This window comes from Benincasa hispida, chromosome 9 (genome assembly GCF_027475165.1).
Source record: "Benincasa hispida cultivar pf3 chromosome 9, pf3_genome.v1.1, whole genome shotgun sequence".
NCBI classification, from domain to species: Eukaryota; Viridiplantae; Streptophyta; class Magnoliopsida; order Cucurbitales; family Cucurbitaceae; genus Benincasa; species Benincasa hispida.
Genome location: NC_143486.1, coordinates 89,263,113 through 89,287,997, shown reverse-complemented (window position 1 = coordinate 89,287,997; position 24,885 = coordinate 89,263,113). Strand labels below are relative to the sequence as shown.

General features: G+C 34.0%; 2 pseudogenes; both read left to right on the top strand.

The window, feature by feature from the left end:
- Positions 1–11,551: 11,551 nt before the first annotated feature.
- On the top strand, positions 11,552–22,036 carry LOC150034172 (uncharacterized; annotated as a pseudogene).
- A 223-nt stretch (positions 22,037–22,259) lies between these two features.
- On the top strand, positions 22,260–23,333 carry LOC150034171 (uncharacterized; annotated as a pseudogene).
- Positions 23,334–24,885: the final 1,552 nt, after the last annotated feature.

Genomic DNA, 24,885 nt, shown 5'->3' with positions numbered 1-24,885 from the left:
AATTACAATCATAAATGGAAACATACGATTATGCATTCATTATAGAAATTACAGCATGATAATACAAATGATCAAGAAGAAATTCTACACACATTTGTAGACTCGTTGCCAAGCTCCTTAATCACGAACACTCGAACACAGCAACCTCGAACGCTCGTCCAACACAACTACTACACAGCACGAACACTGCGCACTCGAACTCATTGATCGCCTCGGTCATGAACAACCTCCACAGAACCTCGACGGTGTCGAGTTGAGTATGATACCACCAAGAAGGCTACCTTGGTATTCTCAGTGTGAGAATCCAGAGGGTGGGCTCTGTATTAACTTGGTTTGAGGCAAAAGACGGAGAAAACAACAATCATGTAAATGATTGAGCAAGTAGGAGAAGGCTGAACCTATCATATAGGTCCATGCCTAATCATTTAGCAAAAGCTAAGTGATCGTTTAACTCACTGCTTAGCTGCGTGTCTGTCACCTACAAACACTACACAATCATTTAGCTCGCTCCAAGTTATCGCTTAGTCAATCCTATTTACTTGATAACTTCCGTGAGATTATGAGAGAGAGAAAATCTCAAAACCAAATTTGCCAAAACTTACTAAAATTAGGAAAACAATTTTCCTTTTATCTCACGATTACCATGAAAACCACCAATAACCTCCCACTCAATTTGTTATTAGAGAAAAAAATTTAATTATCCAATAATTAATATTATTATAAACATAAATGATAACTAACTTATCATACTATATTTATAAACTATAGTTTTAATATTTCATCTCATGAAACATATAAACCATAGCTCTTTTTCTATTTCATGATACTTAATATAAATCTCATTTACATTAATCCTCCACTAGATGTATCTCATACATCATATCAATCATATCATATATGATCGAATTACCTCTTGTCAATTTGAATATTTCAAATCAACACCAAGAACCAATCCTCAACTGAATCTATTGAGCTACCAAAGGTACCTTATGGGCATGTAGCTCTAAGCTGCAACAGTGCGTGAATAACTGACTAAACTCTTTAGTCACGGGATCCACCATCCATTAACTACCAAGCACTTCACTAAAGACCAACAGTTGAACTCTTCTTACCACAAATATATTATGTGTCAATCTGAACCAATCAGTAGTGCGACAACCCTTCATAGATCACTTATAAGTACAGCTCGGCCAATAATCGTTATGCCTTTGTAGTTACATCTAACTTCTTAAGTACCACCGATTTCTCTAATGAACATAAGTCATAGTCCTACTATGACTAAGTCCTCTCTTCCAAAGAAAATTTGTGGCCACTATGTTCAAGCCTCATAATCAGCCCTTAAGGGAGCTATCTCTCTACTTATCCCTACTTCGGAAAAAGAGTGAATTCCATCTTGTGGATTGAGTTTCCAGCTCCCAAATCAGATAAGTCCTAAAAAAGGTAGGCATGTTGAGTTGGCAATTTGGCCACTTTCACTCATACTAATCAAAGAACCGCCCTCAAAGGCAGGAGTTCCCAAAACACTCAGGATTGAGGTCATGTCCTATGATCGTTTAGATGAGACGTAAGTCTTTAATATCAATGGTGTTATATATAGAGTTTAGTCATCTCGTGGTCCGGTCTTATACAAACTCTTTGTATAGGACACCTCCGCTCACACGTCCACATGAATGGTCGGGATCTACCATTTGTAGTAGTTTACAACACTTGCAAACCTCTACAAAGCGGGTCGTATCCATAGTGTCACCAGGATCATGTATCCAATCTTAATCCTTATACTACAAACCTATTTAGGTTATCACTTAAGGCAAGATCCACTTGTATATCACATATACATGCTTAAGTTCACATAAGATAACCATGGAGCTGAAGGAACTTTTAATGAAGAGCATCCATGAGCACATTCGGATCTTTCTAATTTCATTGTGACCGAAATACAACACATACTGTAATGACCCGACTTTTTGAGTACTCTGATAAGGGTCGTTACTCATAACTACACACTTACATTCAAAATATTTTGACTATTGAGGAAAATAAATTTCATTAAAATAATAAAGACAGATTTCCAAAATAAATAACAAATAAGTAAAACCCTTGTTCGGGGCCCCTAAAATAATGAAGAAAAAAATACCTTAAACAAATAAAATTTTGATCAACATTGAGTTTCAAATCAAAACTTTTAAATAGCTTGAAAACGTAAACTGAGCGGAAGCGATTTACATGTCCCATATGGCACGATCACGGGTCCCTCTCGTCACCCGTCGGTCCATTCCTATCATTACCTAAAAAACAAAATTTAAGAAAGGTTGAGTATAAAATACTCAGTAAGTGATCTCATTACCAGGATCAGACTATGTATCCACAAGCAAAGAAAGATAGCCCGTGGCCCATACAGCTGCATCAGTTTTTTTTATGATGAAAGGAAAACCAAAAGACGTACTATCTTGCCTTGAAACACATGTCTAACGGCCCGCATGCACACCGTCAAACATGATAATAACACGAACGTGAACCCGTCAACCCACGCATGTCTAGCGGCCCATAGGCATACCGTCAAACATAATAATAACATGAATGTGAATCAATCGACTCATGCCTGTCTAGCGGCCCGTAGGCATACCGTCAAACATGATAATAACATGAATGTTAACCTGTCGGTTCACGCATGTCTAACAGCCCGTAGGCACACCGCCAAAACATGAAACATGAAAATAAAAGCAATATGAATGTAAACCTATCGGCTTACGCATGTCTAGCGGCCCGTAGGCACACCGTCAAACATGATAATAACATGAACGTAAACTTGTCAGTTCACGCATGTCTAGCGGTCCGTAGGCAGACCGTCAAACATAATAATAACATGCGTCAAGGCGAGACAATAAACCGCTCTACTGGTCTATTCATGCATCACATACATAATATCAGTACTGATTAGAAATTTTAACATACTCATAATACTTGTAACTGCCATGCAACTAGCAAAACATAATGACAAACAAAATCATGCTCCACTTTATAAGTCTAATCTAGGTCACCTGACACGAAGGCACCGGTAATAGTATCACTTACCTCAACTTGGTAAAAACATAAAACAAAATCTCCTTAGAACTTCTTTACACACTTGAATCAACCTAAAGTTGTGGCTTGGTCCAAGACAAATTCCAAAACTTGATTCAATTAGCCAATCTGATCAATAATTAAATCCAAAAATCAATAACTTAATTTTCCACTATTACTCTCAATCCAAAAGAATAACCATCCAACAACTTACAAAAACTTACGATCTTCACCAATTTTCTGCAAAACAAAATGCTCTCTAGCTTGATGGTCAATGCCTCAAAACTTCCAAATCTTAAATCTAAGTTTCACACCAAAGAGAGGTTACTAATTTAACCCAAAATCAAATGGGTGAATTTCACCTCCCAAATTATAAGGAAAATAAGTCTTATCCAAGGTTTTTCTCAAGATTCCAACAAAGATCGGACAGTGGTGGTAGGTGGTGCGTCGGCTCGTAGCTAGGCATCGGGTGTTGCTGTTGGACGGCATAAATTTTTTAGGCTAGCGACTGGTAGCGAGGGTCTTGTATGAGGAGGGTTTGCGAGAGTGGGAGAGAAGGAGAATTTCTAGTTTTATAGATTTTACTCAGCAAAAATTATGAACAAACCATAGCTTCAAACAACGATCCAACCGTTCAAAATGAAACTCCATATGTCTCGAATAGATTGATAAAATTTGAGCACGATCCAACGGTTCAAACTTTGACAATCGACAAATTTATGGAAGCTCCCGCTGAAAAACCGAATTGTTTTCTCCCCAATTTTTGACCTCTTTTCACTCTCATCTGATTTCGAAAATAAATCTCAATTATTTTATTTTTTTTTTCCAATTTTGAAAAGATAAATAAAATATTTTATCACAATATCTCCAAAATCTCCAAAGATTCTATGAAATTTATAAATCAATTAACTTTTCAAATTATCTTAATTTAGGTTCAAAAACCAAAATTAAAGGCATGAGATCCATCAATTTGATACAAATTAAATTCTTCCAAATATTTAAATCAATTTAAAATCACATGAAATTAATTATCTCTTTTATTTTTATTTTTTTAAGTTGGCCCTAAAATCCAAAATCAAAGGAAAGTAAAATTCAATATTTTCAAGATAATCAGTTCGAATATCTAATCAATTAAATTCAATTTAACCAATAATTTTTTTTCAATTATTTCAATTTAATCTCAATTTTCCAAATGAAATGGAAATTTAAACTCAATAATTTTAGATAATTAACTTAGTTTTTCCTAAAATACGGGATGTTACATTCTTCCCTCCTTAAGAAACTTTCGTCCTCGGAAGTTCAAGTCTTGGCTCGTGATACTTAGTTCTTGTCTCGTCTTCATGTTTCCAAATTGCTTCTTCAGACTGATAATGCTGCCAAAGAACTTTTAATTAGCGCTAACTCCACGTTTCAGAAAGTCTTCACCTCTTACCATAAATTGTATAACTTATCTGAGACAATATCATGTTACTCTTTAATCTTAAAACAAATACATATCACCATTTAGACCCTCCCATGCACGAGTCTGAAAATCTCACTTAAATGAGCTCCCATATACTGTAGAGCATTTGTCATTCCAAAATACATCACCATAAACTCATAATAGCTGTAACTATTACCTGATGTCAGTTTCTAAGATAAAGACTTTCATGATTGCATACATCTATATTGAGAATGTTCACACTCCATAGAATGGGTCACCTCACTGTCCATGTAATAGAAAATATATCTCACATGGCATCTCAAGTCCAGGATTCAGAATTCGGATTCGGCACCTAGTTGTCCAGAAAATCCCCTGCCACCTAGGTACGCTATCATAATCAATTCGTAATAGTTGATACAAAGTTGCATGAATCATATTTCTTTCCTAATAAACAAAGTTGATGTACTCCAAGGTAAAACATTAAGGCACATATGAAATACTTTGCTAAATGGTTCTTGTGACTTAGGTTATTCCAACTTTACTAGAGTCCTTCTATGAGGAGCCTTAAGGATAGGAGTTGCCCTCAACTCAAGTTCATCTCTAGTGCTAGGGGTCATTCTGGGAGATTAAATTTACTCAACTTTAATATTCATATAGCTTGTTTTTTACTTGGAGCTAGATTACTTTCGCCTTCAAATCAAATCGATGGCTTCATTAATTCCTTGTTCTAAATATTCGTGTCCACAATCAAAACCTCTAAACCTTGCTAATACCTTTCAATGTCTTTCCCCTCTTTAATGAGACCTTACTCTTTCCATTTCCATAGCTTCTAGCAACTATTGCTACAAAACATCCTTTCATAAAACGTTGTTTCCTCCAACTCCACTATAATTTGAAGAAGATTTCTAAGCACTCTTCCAACGCGTGATAGTCTAGCTTAATCAAATTCTCATACTGAAACTGTGTTCCATGACCAATAGCTTAGGCAAAATATCTATTCAACCAACAAATACTAAGATCCATAGTTCCAAATAGTAACGAGATGTTCATACCAACTCTAAAGGTTCGTAAACACATATTTTCTATCTTGGAAACCAAACCAAACCTTTGTTCTTAACCTCAAAACAGTAATTTTCGTTACCATCTCAAAACAACAAAAACTTCTCAAATCCTTTAATCTTCCCTTATCTTTTCCAAGACCAATAAATCCAAGAGGCTTTTTTCCACTTTCCTAGTGAAATATATCTATATCAAAACATGTGACTATTCGAATCCCTTTTCACAGTCTACAATCCAACAACCTAAGCAAGCTATATTTTTTTTCGAATACTGCATATTGCAGTACAAAGTTCCAAATGGTAATGAGAGATTCCTATTTTATACCAAACCATGCCTTGGTTCGTAAACACATATTTTCTATCTTGGAAACCAAACCAAACCTTTGTTCTTAACCTCAAAACAGTAATTTTCGTTACCATCTCAAAACAACAAAAACTTCTCAAATCCTTTAATCTTCCCTTATCTTTTCCAAGACCAATAAATCCAAGAGGCTTTTTTCCACTTTCCTAGTGAAATATATCTATATCAAAACATGTGACTATTCGAATCCCTTTTCACAGTCTACAATCCAACAACCTAAGCAAGCTATATTTTTTTTCGAATACTGCATATTGCAGTACAAAGTTCCAAATGGTAATGAGAGATTCCTATTTTATACCAAACCATGCCTTGTATCCACCCATACATGTCTTAAAATCCAAAACATTTCTTAACTATTTTAGAATCTTGAACACATTAATTTCCATTTATCTCCCCAGATGAATAAAACATTTCCTTAAATACTATTATTTTCTTCATATTTATCCTTGTTTAACCCAACAACTTGAAAGTGTACTTTTTACTTCAAGAGGGAAACATAATTCCTAAACCAAGACATATGACCCTGTATAACCTTTTCCATAAATCTAAAATTCCATTCCAAACTTGAAACTACAGTAGGGTATCCCCACAAGATAACATTGCTTTTAAGCTTCAAAACGTTTATCCTTCCTCTTGGTATGGTTAATTAAACTTGAACCTTTTCATTGCGACAAACACACAGTTCAAACCCAAGCACCTTAAGAATTTTCAATCCAATAACTCAATTTCTCCCATCCAAAGGTAACTATAATTTCAACCATCTTGGCATTCCTTGACCAATTCATCTTACCTAGGTCTTGTAAAGAGTTCCTCATACTATCGCTTTATGCTCCATCTAGTAATTCTTCTTCCTTTTAGGCACGTTACATGAAGAACCAAAACACCATACATTACTCACTCCACCAACTTTAATACCATGAAAGTGATCATGACCTATTAATCCTTTCAAAAAATTTCTTGGAACATTTTGACTTACATCTAGTAATCCTTAATAGAATTTATAGTCTCTTCTTCACCTCTTTCTTATCTTATAAAGAAACTTTAATCTTGTAACTAAGAACGTGTGCTTTATGATAAAGTTCCTTGTAGCACCACTAGTTTTATTCTCGTAATGCAAAACTTAAGATTATTCCTCAGTGAATTTCCAATTCACCTACCTTATTCTATAGCTTAACCAAATACATCAATTTCTTTCTTTCATGTCATAAGTGCATAACACTTCATAGTTCGATCAGGTTTCAATATCCCTGTACATAAATATATGTTCATTTCTAACAGTCCTTCCATGAATTAAACTAATGCCAAATGGCCTTATTATGATCCTTCTTTCTTTCTTTCCATAACACCAAAACAAAATAGCCATCTCATACTAAATTTTTTTCAAGTCGTTAAACTAGCAATAACAATCAGTCAATACATAAAGCTTAGACATGAAGACTTTTAAACACATCTTCCATAAAACATTTAATGAAGGTACATAACTGGCGAGGACGAAGGATCCGTGAATAGCATAAGAGACACAAAACCAAGACTTACATTATAAGTCATTCTACAGAACCTAAAACTTAGGCTCTAATACCAATATTAATGACCCGACCTTTTGAGTACTCTGATAAGGGTCGTTACTCATAATTACACACTTACATTCAAAACATTTTGACCATTGAGGAAAATAAATTTCATTAAAATAATAAAGACAGATTTCCAAAATAAATAACAAATAAGTAAAACCTTTGTTCAGGGCCCCTAAAATAATGAAAAAAAAATAACTTAAACAAATAAATTTTTGACCAACATTGAGTTTCAAATCAAAATTTTTAAATAGCTTGAAAACGTAAACTGAGCGAAAGCGATTTACATGTCCCATATGGCACAATCACGGGTCCCTCTCGTCACCCGTCGATCCGTTCCTATCATTACCTGAAAAACATAATTTAAGAAAGGTTGAGTATAAAATACTCTATAAGTGATCCCATTACCGGGATCAGACTATGCATCCACGAGCAAAGAAAGATAGCTGGTGGCTCATACAGCTGTATCGTTTTTTTTATGATGAAAGGAAAACCAAAAGATGTACTATCTTGCCTTGAAACGCATGTCTAGCGGCCCGCAGGCACACTGTCAAACATGATAATAACACAAACGTGAACCCGTCGACCCACGCATGTTTAGCGGCCCATAGGCACAACGTCAAACATAATAATAACATGAGCGTGAACCAATCAACTCACGCCTATCTAGCGGCCCGTAGGCATATCGTCAAACATGATAATAACATGAACGTTAACCTGTCGGTTCACGCATGTCTAGCGACCCGTAAGCACACCGTCAAAACATGAAACATGAAAATAAAAGTAACATGAACGTAAATCTGTCGGCTCACGCATGTCTAGTAGGCCGTAGGCACACCGTCAAACATGATAATAACATGAACGTAAACTTGTCAGTTCACGCATGTCTAGCGGCTCGTAGGCACACCATCAAACATAATAATAATAAGCGTCAAGGCGAGACAATAAACCGCTCTATTGGTCTATTCATGCATCACATACATAATATCAGTACTGATTAGAAATTTGAACATGCTCATAATACTTGTAACTGCCATGCAACTAGCAAAACATAATGACAAACAAAATCATGCTCTAGGTCGTCTGGCACGAAGGCACTGGTAATAGTATCATTTACCTCAACTTGGTAAAAATGCAATACAAAATCTCCTTAGAACTTCTTTAGCACACTTGAATCAACCTAAAGTTGTGGCTTGGTCCATGATAAATTCCAAAACTTGATTCAATTAGCCAATCTAATCAAGAATTAAATCCAAAAATCAATAACTTAATTTTCCACTATTACTCTCAATCCAAAAGAATAACCATTCAAAAACTTACAAAACTTACGATCTTCACCAATTTTCTGCAAAACAAAATGTTTTATAGCTTGATGGTCAATGCCTCAAAACTTCCAAATCTTGAATCTAAGTTTCACACCAAAGAGAGGTTACTAATTTAACCCAAAATCAAATGAGTGAATTTCACCTCCCAAATTATAAGGAAAATAAGTCTTACCAAAGGTTTTTCTCAAGATTCCGACAAAGATCGGACAGTGGCAGTAGGTGGCGCGTCAGCTCGTAGCTAGGCAGCGGGTGTTGCTGTCAGACGACATAAATTGTTTAGACTAGCGGCTGGTAGCGAGGGTCTTGCATGAGGAGGGTTTGCGAGAGTGGGAGAGAAGGAGAATTTCAAGTTTTACAAATTTTATTCAGCAGCAATTATGAAAAAAACCATAGCATCAAACAACGATCCAACCGTTCAAAATGAAACTCCATATGTCTCGAAGAGACTGACCTAATTTGAGCACGATCCAACGGTTCAAACTTTGGCAATCGACAATTTTGTGGAAGCCACTGAAAAACCAAATTGCTTTATCCCCAATTTTTTACCTCTTTTCACTCTCATTTGATTTCGAAAAAAAACCTCAAGTTTTTTATTATTATTTTTTTTCCAATTTTGAAAAGATAAATAAAATATTTTATCACAATATCTCCAAAATCTCCAAAAATTCTATTAAATTTATAAATCAATTAACTTTTCAAATTATCTTAATTTAAGCTTCAAAAACAAAAATTAAAGGGCAGATCCATCAATTTGATACAAATTAAATCCTTCCAAATATTTAAATCAATTTAAAATCACATTAAATTAATTATCCTTTTTTTTTTAAGTTGGCCCTAAAATCCAAAATTAAAGGGAAGCAAAATTCAATATTTTCAAGATAATCAGTTCGAATATCTAATCGGAAAATTAAACTCAATAATTTTAGATAATTAACTTAAATTTTCCTAAAATTCGGGATGTTACACATACATTCTAACATACAGTTATGCAAATATACACTAATTAAAGGCATGATTCGAACAATAAAAAAACAAGGGAAAGAGTTCTCATATCGGTTGAAGACCCTCTTCAAGCTTTGGAACCCTTACGCAGTGGAAGACCTCTACGCGAACTCTATCACCCAACAAACAAGTCGGCTACAGCAGCACGACCGTCTACACGAACGATAACAACAGGAACAGTCACGAACAAGTGAATGCAGCGGAGACGACACCACCAAAATGGGGCCCTTGGAATTTTTGGAGTGAAAACACAAAGTGTGGTTGTAACGACCCAACCTTTTGAGTACTCTGATAAGGGTCGTTACTCATAATTACACATTTACATTCAAAATATTTTGACCATTAAGGAAAATAAATTTCATTAAAATAATAAACATAGTTTTCCAAAATAAATAACAAATAAGTAAAACCTTTGTTCAGGGCCCCTAAAATAATGAAGAAAAAAAAACTTAAACAAATAAAATTTTGACCAACATTGAGTTTCAAATCAAAACTTTTAAATAGCTTAAAAACGTAAACTGAGCAGAAGCGATTTACATGTCTCATATGGCACGATCACAGGTCCCTCTCGTCACCCGCTGGTCTGTTCCTATCATTACCTGAAAAACATAAATTAAGAAACGTTGAGTATAAAATACTCGGTAAGTAATCCCATTACCAGGATCAGGCTATGCATCCACGAGCAAAGAAAAATAGCTTGTGGCTCATACAACTACATCGGTTTTTAATGATGAAAGGAAAACCAAAAGACGTACTATCTTGCCTTGACACGCATATCTACCGACCCGTAGGCACACCGTCAAACATGATAATAACATGAACGTGAACCCGTTGACTTACACATGTCTAGCGGTCGTAGGCACACCGTAAAATATGGAAATAACATGAATGTAAACCTGTCGGCTCACGCATGTCTAGCGGCCTGTAGGCTCACCGTCAAACATGAAAATAACATGAACGTAAACCTGTCGACTCACGCATGTTTAACGGCCCGTAGGCACACCGTCAAACATGAAACATGAAAAAAAAATGTAACATGAACGTAAACCTGTCGACTCATGCATGTCTAGCGGCCTGTAGGCACACCGTCAAACATGATAATAACATGAACGTAAACTTGTTAGTTCAAGTATGTGTAGCGGTCCGTAGGCACACCATCAAACATGAAACTAGACCCGTAGGTCATCTGAAATAAAACATGCGTCAAGGCAGATAGTAAACCGCTCTACTAGTCTATTCATGCATCATATACATAATATCAGTACTGATTAGAGATTCAAACATTCTCATAATACTTATAACTGTCATGCAAGAAGTAAAACATAATGACAAAATCAGGCTTCAAGAGTCCATTAGTTAACTTTATAATTCTAGACTAGGTCGCCTGGCACAAAGGCACTGATAATAGCACCACTTACCTCAACTTGGTAAAAAAATGCAAAATAAAATCTTCTTAGAACTTCTTTAGCACACTTGAATCAACCTAAAGTTGTGGCTTGATCCAAGACAAATTCTAAAACTTGATTCAATTAGCCAATCTGATCAAGAATTAAATCCAAAATCAATAACTTAATATTTCCATTATTACTCTCAATCCAAAAGAATAACCAACCAACAACTTACCCAAAACTTACCGATCTTTACCAATTTTCTGCAAAACGAAAAATGGTCTCTAGCTTGATGGTCAATGCTTCAAAACTTCCAAATATTGAATCCAAGATTTTTCTCAAGATTCCGGCAAAGATTGGGCAATGGCGGCTGATAGCGCGTCTGCTCGTGGATACTATAGATACGCAACGGGTATTGCTGTAGGACGACATAAATTGTTTAGGCTAGCAGCTGGTAGTGAAGGTTTTGCATGAGGAGGGTTTGCGAGAGTGGGAGAGAAGAGGAATTTCTAGTTTTACAAATTTTATTAAGCAGCAATTACAACAACTCATAGCTCAAACAACAATCCAACCGTTCAAAATAAAACTCCATATGTCTCGAACAGACTGACCAAATTTGAGCATGATCCAACGGTTCATACTTCAGCAATCAACAATTTTGTGGAAGATGTCGCTGAAAAATCGATTGTTCTCTCCCCAATTTTTGACCTTTTTCACTCTCATTTGATTTAAAAAAAATCTCAATTCTTTTATTTTTTTTCAAATTTTGAAAAGATAAATAAAATATTTTATCACAATATCTCCAAAATCTCCAAAGATTCTATTAAATTTATAAATCAATTAACTTTTCAAATTATCTTAATTGAGACTTCAAAAACCAAAATTAAAGGGCATAAGATTCATCAATTTGATACAAATTAAATCCTTCCAAATATTTAATCAATTTAAAACCACATGAAATTAATTATCTCTTTAATTTTTTTTTAAGTTGACCCTAAAATCCAAAATCAAAGGGATGCAAAATTCAATATTTTCAAGATAATTAGTTCGAATATCTAATAATTAAATTCAATTTAACCAATAAAAGTTTTTTTTTTCAGTCATTTCAATTTAACTCCAATTTTCCAAATTAAATGGAAATTTAAACTCAATTATTTTAGATAATTAACTTAAATTTTTCTGAAATTCGGGATTTTGGTGAATTTGGTAGAGGTTGGAGAAAAAACAAATCGTGTAGACGATAAGCAAGTGGGGGAGAAAAGGATCTATCGTATAGCTAAGTGTTTATTGTTTAGAAGAAACTACATGATCGTATAGGTTTTACTAAGCAATCGCTTAGTAAATGGTAGACGACTGTTTAGAAAACGTGGCAAACTATGCGATCATTTAGGAAAACTATGTGATCGTTTAGGGACTAGCGTGCGATCGTTTAGGCGATGAACAACTATCGTAGAGGATCTCAAACTATGCGATCATTACGTTTTCACACCGATGTCAATTTTTTGAACTTTTGCAAAATGAAACAAATTTTCATTTTATTCATTGGTTACCATAACCGAATGCGGCTGCTCCCACTAACGCACGTCCGAGAGAAGTTTTAGGCCAATTATCATATAATTAACCAAATAATTAATGAATATAATCATATTATATTCTTACCATATAATTTGATATCACATATCTACTATAGTCATTTCTCCTCCACATGATATAAATTATATTTATATTTAAATTCCTCCAAAATAATGTATCTCATACATTTAGTCAATTATATCATATATAATCAACAAGTTTAATTATATCATATATAATTGAACTCCCTTTTGTCAATTTAAAAATTTCACACTGACTCAAATACCGATTCTCGACTTTATCCAAACTACCCAGGGGACCTAATAGACCTGTGGCTCGAAGCACCAACGATCAGTGAATAGCTAACTAAACTATTTAGCCACGAGATCCAATATATGTTAACTTTCAGGCATTACACTAAAGACCAACAACTGAACTCTTCTTACAACAGATATATTTCTATGTCCATCGGATATAACCAATCATGAGTACGATGACCCTTCACAGATGCTCGTAAGTACACATGGGCCAATTTACCATTTTGCCCCTGTAGTTACATCTCACTCCTTAAGTACCACTGATTCCTCTAATGAACAATACATCATAGTCCAACTATGTGTGAACACCTCTCGAGCCAAGAGAAGGTGTGTAGCGCCACATTGTTCAAACCCTGGAATCAGCCCTTAAGGGAGTTATCTATCTACTTATCCTTGCTTTAGGGAAGGAGTGAATTCCATATTGTGTAGCTGAGTTCCTAAAAATGATAGGTTTGAATCGGCGGCTTGGTCACTTGCACCCATACAAATCAAATGACCGCCCTCGATAGCAGGAGTTCCCAACTCACTCAGAATTGAGGTCATGTTACCCAGGTCATCCTAGTGAAGTGAAGTCTTTGTCATGAACGGTGTTATATAACGAGACGTTAACACTTCGTGGTCAGGTCTTATAGAAATTCTTTATATAGGATGCCCCGCTCGCATGTCCCTTACACGAATGATCAGGATTAGACCATCTGTGACAAGTCACAACACTTATGACCATTCCATAAAGTGAGCCGCATCCATAGCGTTACCAGAATAAGGTTTCCCTCCTATATCCATATACTATAGACCATTTTGGTTATCATTCAAGACATGATCCACTTGTATGTCACCACATACATGCTTAAGTTACATACAGATAACTAAGGATTCTATGTTTATTGGTCTATGGTAAAGCAAATAAAACATATAACTGAGCAAAAAATAAGATGTGAAGTAAATATCATATATTATACAACACAAGTGTTCGTACAAACTGTTTATAAACTACAGAACACGAGACTTTGGGGCATCAACCCCAACAAAGAGATTGGGGGGGGGGGGGTAGTCCAACATTCTAATTCAGCATGCAGCAGAAGCAACAAGGATCAATAAGCATTCTAATTCATTAATTATGACTGCAAATTAAGCATGCTCATACAATAATAAAAGGGTTTCAAGTCATACCTTTGTAGAACCTCTTGAAACTTGAATTCAGCTGCAAATCTTCTCCAATTCTTCTTGCGAACCATTTCAAGATCTTCCCTACTATTCTCTTTGAGGTTTAGATTGAGTTGTGGGACTTGAAATAAGTTTGAATGGAGGAAATTTGGAGAAGAACACCGTTGATGCAACTTGAATAACCCTTTTTCAACCTTGCAAGTTTTCAACAAAACTTCAGCAAGTTCTAATAGTTTGCATCCCCGATTTCCACTTCCATCTTCTCTATTTATTGCAGGACATTCATGTATAGAATAAGGTTGCATGAGAAACAGCTCATGCTTAGTGAATTGAAGCAAGAGTAAGTGGGAATTTGAGTGAGCCAGTTGGTTAGGTGAGTGGAGAAATCCAACATTTTCTATTTTTGTGTTTTTCTATTTTCTAATTTCAAATTGATTTCCAAAATCAACTTAATTTCAAAAGTGAAATTATTATTAGTTTTACAAAATTAATTTCGTAAATTAATTTTAATAATAAATAATTAATTAAACAATTTAATTAATTTTACACAAATTCCACCTTAATGAATCTAATATTTAAATCATATTTAAGTATTAATCAATTCTTTAATTCCGTTTAATTCTAATTTGAACGTTTAAATTAACTTATCACGCTACTTTAAAGGTAATTCATTTACGAGCTAGTAGAGGGACCTCGTGGACCTACAGATCATGGGCTCCAACAATCTGAGATTAATTGGCTAAACTTTTTACACCGAATTAATCTCCATTCGTTAACTATTGGGTCACTCCAATAAAGCCCATAGCTGCACTCCCCTCGTTGTAAATATATTATCCATATGATTTAACCATAATTAGTGAGTCAACCATTCATAGATTGTTTGTAATAACGACTGGGTCAAATGTCTGTTTTACCCCTCGAGATTATGTTTTGTTCCTTAAGTTCCTACTGATCCTCTAATGAACAATTGTTTATGATCCAATCATTAAACTAGAATCCTCTAAGCCTAGAGGGTGGAGCCCCTTGTTCAAGACTTGGATTCAGTACTTAAGAGAATAACCTTTCTTCTATCCCTAAATCAGGTAGGTGTGAATTCTATTTTGCACCCTATATCCCCAGCTATCTACCCGGTCTTACCCCTGAAATAGGAGGCTTATTGAGCTGACGCTGTTAAGCCAACCCTCACCTATGCAAATCTAAGGATAATCCCGAATAAACAGGAGTTCATAGTTAGCTCAGGATTAAGATCGAGTTACCTAGGTCATCTAAGTGAAATAGTCAGTCTTATATAGTAAACAAAGTTATAAAGTAAGAGTGTCTTATTTCTTGGTTCGATCTTATGCAAACTCATTGCATAGGACGACCCCACTCCTTATGTCAATACATGAACGAATCTGGATCACTTCGTTTATAGTATCTTTACAGCAACTTGTAACAGCCACTAGAAGAATTTTGGGCTTTAATGTCGGTTGGAAAAAGTGAAATCAGATGTATAATGTTGATTTTTTTTGGAAGAAAAAATGGATCTTCAATGTCGGTTTAACCGACATTGAAGATGAGCTTTAATGTCAGTTTTAAAACGACATTAAAGGTTTAATTATTTTTTTTCTTATTTTATTAAAAAAATTAAATGCGCGCCCCCTTTTCCATTTCTCTTACCTGGTTCCAAAATTGATACCCTATCGCATGCGTTGGCCGGATCCATTTCTTTCTTATCCAAACCCTAACCGATCTCCTTCACCGTGAGAATTTTTTGTCCGTTCATGGTTGTCCGTCGGTCTCTGTCAGTCTCCATCAAGTTTGCTGTCTGTTGTCCTTCAGTCTCCAACTGTCGATCTCCATAGCGTCAGTGTTCAGATCTGTAGTTGTGGGTACAAATCTGCCAGTGGGTCATCGGTCGTCTCAACCAATGAGTCGTCGGTCATCTCTGCTAGTGGGTCGTCTCTGCCGTTGCTTGTCTCTGTCGTTGTAGGTCTCTGCCACAATGAAAGTAACATTATTGTTAAAGTTCTGATTATTATTGTTAAAGTTAATGTGCAGATCTGATTATTTGTAGTTGATTTGTGATCTGATTTGAAAGTAACATTATTGTTAAAATTCTGATTATTGTAGTTGATCTTCCATTCAGATTTGATTTGTGTTTACAGGTATAAAACTCAACAAATGATCTCTGCCACACCTTGTATTTGATTTGTGAAATTATCTCTGCCACACCTTGTATTTGATTTATGTTTACAACATAGTATCGTTGTCACTATATCATTGTCTCTACCACAATGAAAGTAACAATGGTATCATAAAAGTTCAAGCAACCGGTTAATGTGTAGGTCTCTGCCATAATGGTATTTGATTTGTGTTTACAATAGAGTATTTGATTTGTGTTTTCTGAACTTCGAAAGGTTAATGTAGGTCTTTCTTCCTTGATGGATGTTTGCATATCATATCTAGATATCATGAGACCGTTTGTTGAATTTGTGAATTATTAACAAAAACCATCATGATATATAAATTTGTGAAAAAATAAAGGTTCTGGATTCTTATATGTAGGTTCATGACAGTAAATTATCCTTAAGCCCTCCATTATTGGGCAAACATTACATGATAGTATAAATTCTTAGACTTTCTTTTTAGGATTGTTGATTCATTGTTTGAATATGTTAAATTGAGATAAGAATTAAACTATTTCAGAGTAAGATTCTTTTGGAAAGTAGTTAAATTAGAATCTTTGAGTCAACTCATGAAATGATTTTGAGTGAAGTTTTTCATTTGTTAGGTTCAAGTTTGACATGTAAGGCTAAATTTTGATTCTTGGGGATTTAGAAGGAAGATAGGAAGATTGCATTGGATGTATTTTAAGAAGGTTGACAGGTGGAGAAGGTGCACCCAACACAAAAAGGACTTTATAACAACATTAATAACAACTACAAAGTAATATTTATAAGATGCTTAACTTAAAAGTCTATTTGTTCTAAATTTGTTGATGTTGCATATTTTACACTCATAATTCTATGCTTTTATATTTTCCCTTGTTATCTATTTATTTATTTATTATTATTATTTTATAGATTAAGTTGCATATTTTACAATCATGGATAAGTCATGGATGAAAACGAATAGAATGACAATCGATATGGTTTAGGGGTCGAGATGTTTATTAAAAATGGTCTACAACATTCAAATATACCGAATGTCATGAGTTGTCCATGTTTGAAGTGTGTGAATGCAAAGACTCTAGATGTGAACAAAATAAGATACCACTTACTTTTTAATGGTATAGATCAAAGTTATTAGACATGGATTTTTCACAGTGAATCATTACCGATTAAGAGAAACAATGAAAATGTGTCTACTAGTGAAAGAGACGAAGTTGATGAGGATGATGTTGATGTTGATGACACAATTGGAATGTTTGAGGTTGCATACAATAACTATTTTAGTGGAAAATCTGATAATTTTGAAGAATTATTAGATGATGCGAAAAAACATTGTACCCAAATTGTAAAACTTTTTCCAAAATATCTACATTGGTAAAGTTATATAATTTGAAAGATAAATTTGGATGGAGCGATAAGAGTTTCACTGAGTTGTTAGAATTAATTCATGACATATTACCTAGTCTTAATGAAATTCCAACTTCTACTTATGAAGCAAAAAAGATGTTGGGTACTCTTGGAATGAAGTACCAGAATATTCATGCATGTAGAAATGATTGTTGCTTATTTAGAAAAGATATTTCTAATGCAAATGTATGCCTCATTTGTGATACGTCAAGATGGAAGCTTAAAAAAGATATAAACGAAAGGGCTAAGAATATCCTAGCAAAAGTCATGTAGTATTTTCCCAAATTCCAAGATTTGAAAGAATGTTTCGAAGTAAAGAAATTAAAACATCCTAAAGATGCCCTATCGTGAAAAAAAAATAGACAATTTGTGGCCAAAGTTTGGGTCAGAACCTAGAAATTTTTTTTTTTGCTCTTTCGACAGATGGGGTAAATCTACATGGAGATCTTAGTAGTAGATATAGTTGTTGGCCAGTGATGTTAGTGATGTACAATCTACCTCTATGGTTGTGTATGAAGTAAAATTTTTTAATGTTGACTACACTAATATCTGGTCCTAAACAACCGGGAAATGACATAGATGTTTATTTAGCTCCGTTAGTAGATGACTTAAAAATACTTTGGAAAGATGGGGTAGAATGTTACGATGCATAAGAAGAACAACGTTTCATGCTTAAAGCCATTTTATTATGGACCATTAATGATTTTCCTGCGTATGGTAACTTGTGTGGTTGTACGGTTAAAGGAGATCACACATGTCCAATTTATGGAGAGAATACTTTGTCCACTTATTTACCAAAAGGGAACAAGATGACATATCTCGGGCATCGCAAGTTTCTACCTCGCCATCATCCATATAGAAAACAAAAGAAAGCTTTTAATGGCGCACAAGAATTAGAATTTGGTCCAGAACCATTGAGTGGGAAAGAAATTCTTGCAAAAACAAGTAAGTATCAATATTCATTTGGTAAGAAAACTATCAAAGAAAAGAACAGTGGAGATAGTATTTCAACTTATTGGAAGAAAAAATCTATTCTTTTTGAGTTAGAATATTGGAAGAAAAAATCTATTCTTTTTGAGTTAGAATATTGGAAGTATCTTGACGTGCGACATTGTTTAGACGTGATGCATATTGAAAAGAATGTATGTGCAAATCTTATTGGCACATTGCTTGATATTCCTGGTAAAACGAAGGATGGAATAAAGACTTGACTAGATTTGGTGGAACTAAACATTAGATCAGAGTTAGCCCCTCAAGTAGGAAAGAAAAAAGTCTCTTTACCTCCCACGTGTTATACATTAACATGAGCTGAGAAATTGAGCTTTTGTAAGGTACTATCAGAAATTAAAGTATCTGAAGGCTATTAATCGAACATTCAAAGTTTAGTGTCGCTCACAGATTTGAAACTTTATGGACTTAAGTCGTATGACCATCACGTTCGTATGCAACAATTATTACTGGTAGCCATTAGTGATATTTTTCCCAAATATGTAAGACTTGCAGTTACTCACCTATGCTTCTTCTTTAATGCTATATGTTGCAAGGCGATCGTTTCATCTCAGTTAAAGGGTATGCAAGAGGATATCGTTGTCACTCTATACCTCCTAGAGAAGTATTTTCCTCCATCATTCTTCACAATAATGGTACACCTTGTAGTGCATCTCGTAAGAGAAGTTGAGTTTTGTGGATCTATTTATTTGAGGTGGATGTATCCTTTTGAACGATACATGAAAGTGTTGAAAACTTATGTACGAAATAGAAATCGACCAGAAGGATGTGTTGGAGAAATTATACTGTTGAAAAGACTATAGAGTTTTGTTCTGAATTCGTATATGGTGTTAATTCTATTGGGTTAAACTCATTAACAAAAAAAGTGAATTCAAACATTGATAGAGCATTGCCAGCTACTTCTTTGAAATTAAAGTATCTGAAGGCTATTAATCGAACATTCAAAGTTTAGTGTCGCTCACAGATTTGAAACTTTATGGACTTAAGTCGTATGACCATCACGTTCGTATGCAACAATTATTACTGGTAGCCATTAGTGATATTTTTCCCAAATATGTAAGACTTGCAGTTACTCACCTATGCTTCTTCTTTAATGCTATATGTTGCAAGGCGATCGTTTCATCTCAGTTAAAGGGTATGCAAGAGGATATCGTTGTCACTCTATGCCTTTTAGAGAAGTATTTTCCTCCATCATTCTTCACAATAATGGTACACCTTATAGTACATCTCGTAAGAGAAATTGAGTTTTGTGGACCTGTTTGTTTGAGGTGGATGTGTCCTTTTGAATGATACATGAAAGTGTTGAAAACTTATGTACAAAATAGAAATCGACTAGAAGGATGTGCTAGAGAAAATTATATTGTTGAAGAGACTAGAGTTTTGTTCTGAATTCGTATCTGGTGTTAATTCTATTGGGCTAAACTCATCAACAAAGAAAGCGAATTCAAACATTGATAGAGCATTGTCAGCTGCTTCTTTTATCAGATCGAGTAAGGATGAGTTGGATCAAGCTCTTCTTTATGTCATTCAAAATATAAATGATGTGCTTCCTTACGTCGAGTAAGTAGATCTCCATCTTATTCTCGTTTTAGGTTATTTGATTATTCAATAATCTACGAACTTTTTCATTTATAGTAGGCAACATATGGATATTTTGTCTAAGCTCAATTCTGGTAAAAATAAAAGTAGAAAGTGGCTTCAAGAAGAGCATAATCGTACATTCAGTCAGTGGTTGTCCACACGGGTAATCTCTAGAGACCTACTATTTGATGTATAATTAAATGTTAACTACTAAAATATTATGAAATATATCGTAGGTTGCACTAGCGTTCAAAGTTCCCAAAAATTCCATATAGCCTTCTTTAAGATGGATAGCTAATGGACCTTGTCCAACTGTGGCAAAATATTCTGGTTATGTGGTCAATGGTTACTACTATCACACAAAGAATCGCGATGATGTTAGGAGGGTTCAAAATAGTGGAGTTAGTATAACGGCTACAACAATGCAAGTCTCTAGTGCTAAGGATAAAAGGTCTGTCATGTTAGATATGACCTTTTATGGTGTAATACAAGAAATATGGGAGCTTGACTATCATGAATTATCATTTATTTTATTCAAATGTAATTGGGTTGAGAATAGAACTGGAGTCAAAACAGACGAGTTTGGGTTTACTATTGTGGACCTCAATCGTATTGGACATAAATCAGACCCATTTATTTTAGCCTCTCAAGCAAAATAAGTGTTCTATATTAAAGACCCTGCAAATTTGGGTTGGTCAATTGTGTTAACATCTCCACAACGAACAAATGAGGATGATTTTTATGAAGATGAAATAGGAGATATGCTACAAGAGTGTGGTTATGGAGGTATGCAAAGAATGCCCAATGTTGATACATTTACTGAGATTGATGATACAACATCCACGTACATTAGACATGATTGTGAGGGTCGATGGGTTGATAAATAATGTATTAAACATGGTATGTCATTTACTATAGTTATATGTATTTAAATATTAAGACTATATGTTTTTTGTGTGAGTAATGTTTTTTTTCTTTGGGAAAATTGACATGGAAACTTCAACAAATAGCAGCGAGGATGATAGAAATATGATCCCATAAAAACATAATAAGTATACCACGTGATCCAACTACAATGTCTGAGTTGGCACAAATAAGGACATCTGGGCAACAGTTGACCATCGATTATAATGAACATGGACAACCGGTTGGATCTGGAGCAAAGAAGATGCAGAATTATATAGGAGTTTGTGTTCGACAACAAATTCCTATAACGTATGATTCTTGGAAAAAAATTCCAAACCATTTAAAAGACAAACTTTTTTATTGTGTAGCGGTATGTTTTCTAAACTTTTAATTCATGTGCATAGTAGTTTATTAGTTTATTGTTTAACTACTTTTTATTTATTAGAAGAAGATATTAAGAAGATGTCTAAAGAAGATTTGGAGGTAATTTGTTTGTTGTGACTTTTAAATTTTAATCATATTGTACGTGCTTAACTATGCATGACATAAGTTCTTTTAAATTTGTTAAGGAGACACCATGCCACTTGGCTATAGGAATTGTAGATAATATTGTTGCAGTAGCTATAACATTTGATAATGATGTGTCATGCTTAACTGTTAAAGTTCTTATTGACATTGTCATTGGAGAAGATTTTCCTATACCAATTCCTGTGAAGGGTACAATAGAGTTCTTAAAGTAAGCAATGGGCAACTTCGTAAAATGGCCTCGTGAGCTTGTAGTTATGGTTGACGAGAAAAAAATATGTCTCTTTTTCAGTATATGAGTTTGGTTATTTATTATTTTTCCTACTTTGAATTTTTTTAATTTTGGTTATGGTAGGACTATTCAACATTTAAGAGTTTCAGCCAGTCCTCCAAATATACTAACGCCAATGGTATTATCAACTATTGAACGGACATGCCATGCACAACATAAACGATGTAGACATGATCCGTATCACTTTGAACGAGCATATATTTGGAAGAGACAAATTTATTTATTTAGGCCGCGATGATCTGATCCAATATTGCAATATGGTTGAAATAGGTTACATGTGTATTTTGACATACATTGCGTATGTATACTTTGTTTCATGTTTATAAATAATAACTTTTACTTTGTTTAGGTATCTTTGGGATGAATGTGGTTGTGATATTACGAAGAAGTTTTTTTATAATTGATCAAGTAAGAATATCGCCACATGTGAAGTCTCAAGATATCCGATCCATAAATTTAGCCAATCAACTAGAATTGGCTAATTTAGACCAATTAGTCCTCATTCCATATAACACAGAGCAAGTAGATACAAGTTCTTAAGTTATTTTTAATTTGCATTATACACGTACTAATATTTCAAAATTGTTGCTTATTATAGTTATCATTGGATATTGGTTGTAATCAATCTACAAGAAAATTGTGTTTATGTTTTGGACTCTCTTCGAAGTAAGGTTCAAGAGGATTTTCATGGAGTTATAAATATGTAAGTGTAATTAAACTTTCTTAGCTCTTAATTGAAATATTTATGTTTAACTAATGTTTTTAAACTATTTACTGGATTGAAAACACGGCAAGCCAAGCATGATCTCCAACACCATCGGTCTTCTCCAAAAGGGAAACCTGTAAAGGTAAATTTATATTCATTTTTTTAACAATTTATGTTCATTCAACTTCTTTATAACAATTTAACAATTGTTTTCAACTTCTTTATATGCAGTGCTCTCGTCAGTTAGATATTGTAGGATGCGGGTACTATGTGCAAAAGTATATACACGAAATAGTGCATAATTCTACTACTCCCATTACTAGCCTTGTACGTAAATTATTTATTTTTTATATAGTACTAGCTTTAATTTAATAAATGGACATAAACTTATGTTGAATTTATCTTTCTTCCCCCCCCCCCCCTTTTGTAGTTCAATGCAAAAGATGCATATACGCAAGGAGAGATTGATGTAATTCGAACCCAATGGGCAAGTTTTGTTGGCCGATTTGTGTAAGGATGTAATTCTTGTATTTTGTCTCAATAGAATGTAAATGCTAGCTTAGAATGAATGTAAATTTATCTAACCATGATCTTTGTGAATGGAATTAGTACTAATTGATATTTGTGAATGAGAGAAATGATGGCTTGATGTAAGTATTCTTTGAAAGTCTGGTTCTGGTATTGTTATGCAAATGTTGGTGATTAGTGTGTTTATTTCATATTTTAATGAGTATATGTAATGGATTGGAAATATTGATTCTTGTTTGTGGATAAATTTATAGGTGGAAGACATGATCTGTTTACTATTGGAAGATTTATGTATGATATATTTTTTGTGTTCATGGGGTATTTGGTGTTAAGTATTCATGGAATTAGTACTAATTGATATTTGTGAATGAGAGAAATGATGACTTGGTATAAGTATTCTATGAAAGTCTGCTTCTGGTATTATTATGCAAATGTTGGTGATTAGTGTGTTTATTTCATATTTTGATGAGTATATGTAATGGATTGGAAATATTGATTCTTGTTTGTGGATAAATTCATAGGTGGAAGACAAATATTGATGGGCTTGCCATGCAATTTTTTTTTTTTTAATACTTTTTAACATAAAACAATGACGGACATTTCCTAATCCAACACGAGAGATATAATGTCGTTTTTAACTTATTGACTAAAAAATGGATTCGGCAACGGAATTTAAAAAAAAAATGGACAGATTCGGACTTCAATGTCAGTTAAGAATTTAAAAAAAAGTAACACAGGCTTTAATGTCGGCTGGAAATTTCACTGAAGACCTTTAATGTCGGTTGGAAATTTCACTGAAGGTCTTTAATGTCGGTTGGAAATTTCACTGAAGGTCTTTAATGTCGGTTGCAACCGACATTAAAGTCCGAAATTCTTCTAGTGAGCTATAGAGTAGGTCGCATCCAATAGTGTTATTAGAATAAGGTACCCAACCATAATCATGTACAATAGACCATTTTGGTGATTTACTCGAACTTGATCAATCTCTATGTCTCTACATAAAATTCAAGTATTCATATAATAGCCATGAATCTTAGTTTATTGGATTTAGACTTTTATATATGCAATTCGTAGAATCAATAATAAGTTTATTGATAATAGAATATATTTATTTTTTTACAAATTGTGAGTTTTAAAACATAAAATCCAACAAGTATCTCAGTTCTTTTCTTCTTTTTTTTTTTTTCTTTTTCCTTTTTGATCTGCATGCATACCAATGAGATAAAGACATATTTAAATACTTCCTTCCTCCCCTAACCCTACTCCCAAAATCACAAAACAAACTTATTTATTTATTTTTTTCCCTTTTTCTTGGTTTGGGCGTCACGGTATCAACTCATGTTGATGAGCCAAACATTCTCTTAAAAGTTAAAGATCCCTTAAAGATTAAGATTGATCAATTTCTTTCGATACCAATCAAATTACAAAGTTTGAATGTTTGATTATGACTGCTCTATAATTCAATGATGACTTTTGCAAAAAAATAAAAAAAATAAAAAAAATAAAAAAATTACGGGACGATTAAAGTGAATTTGACA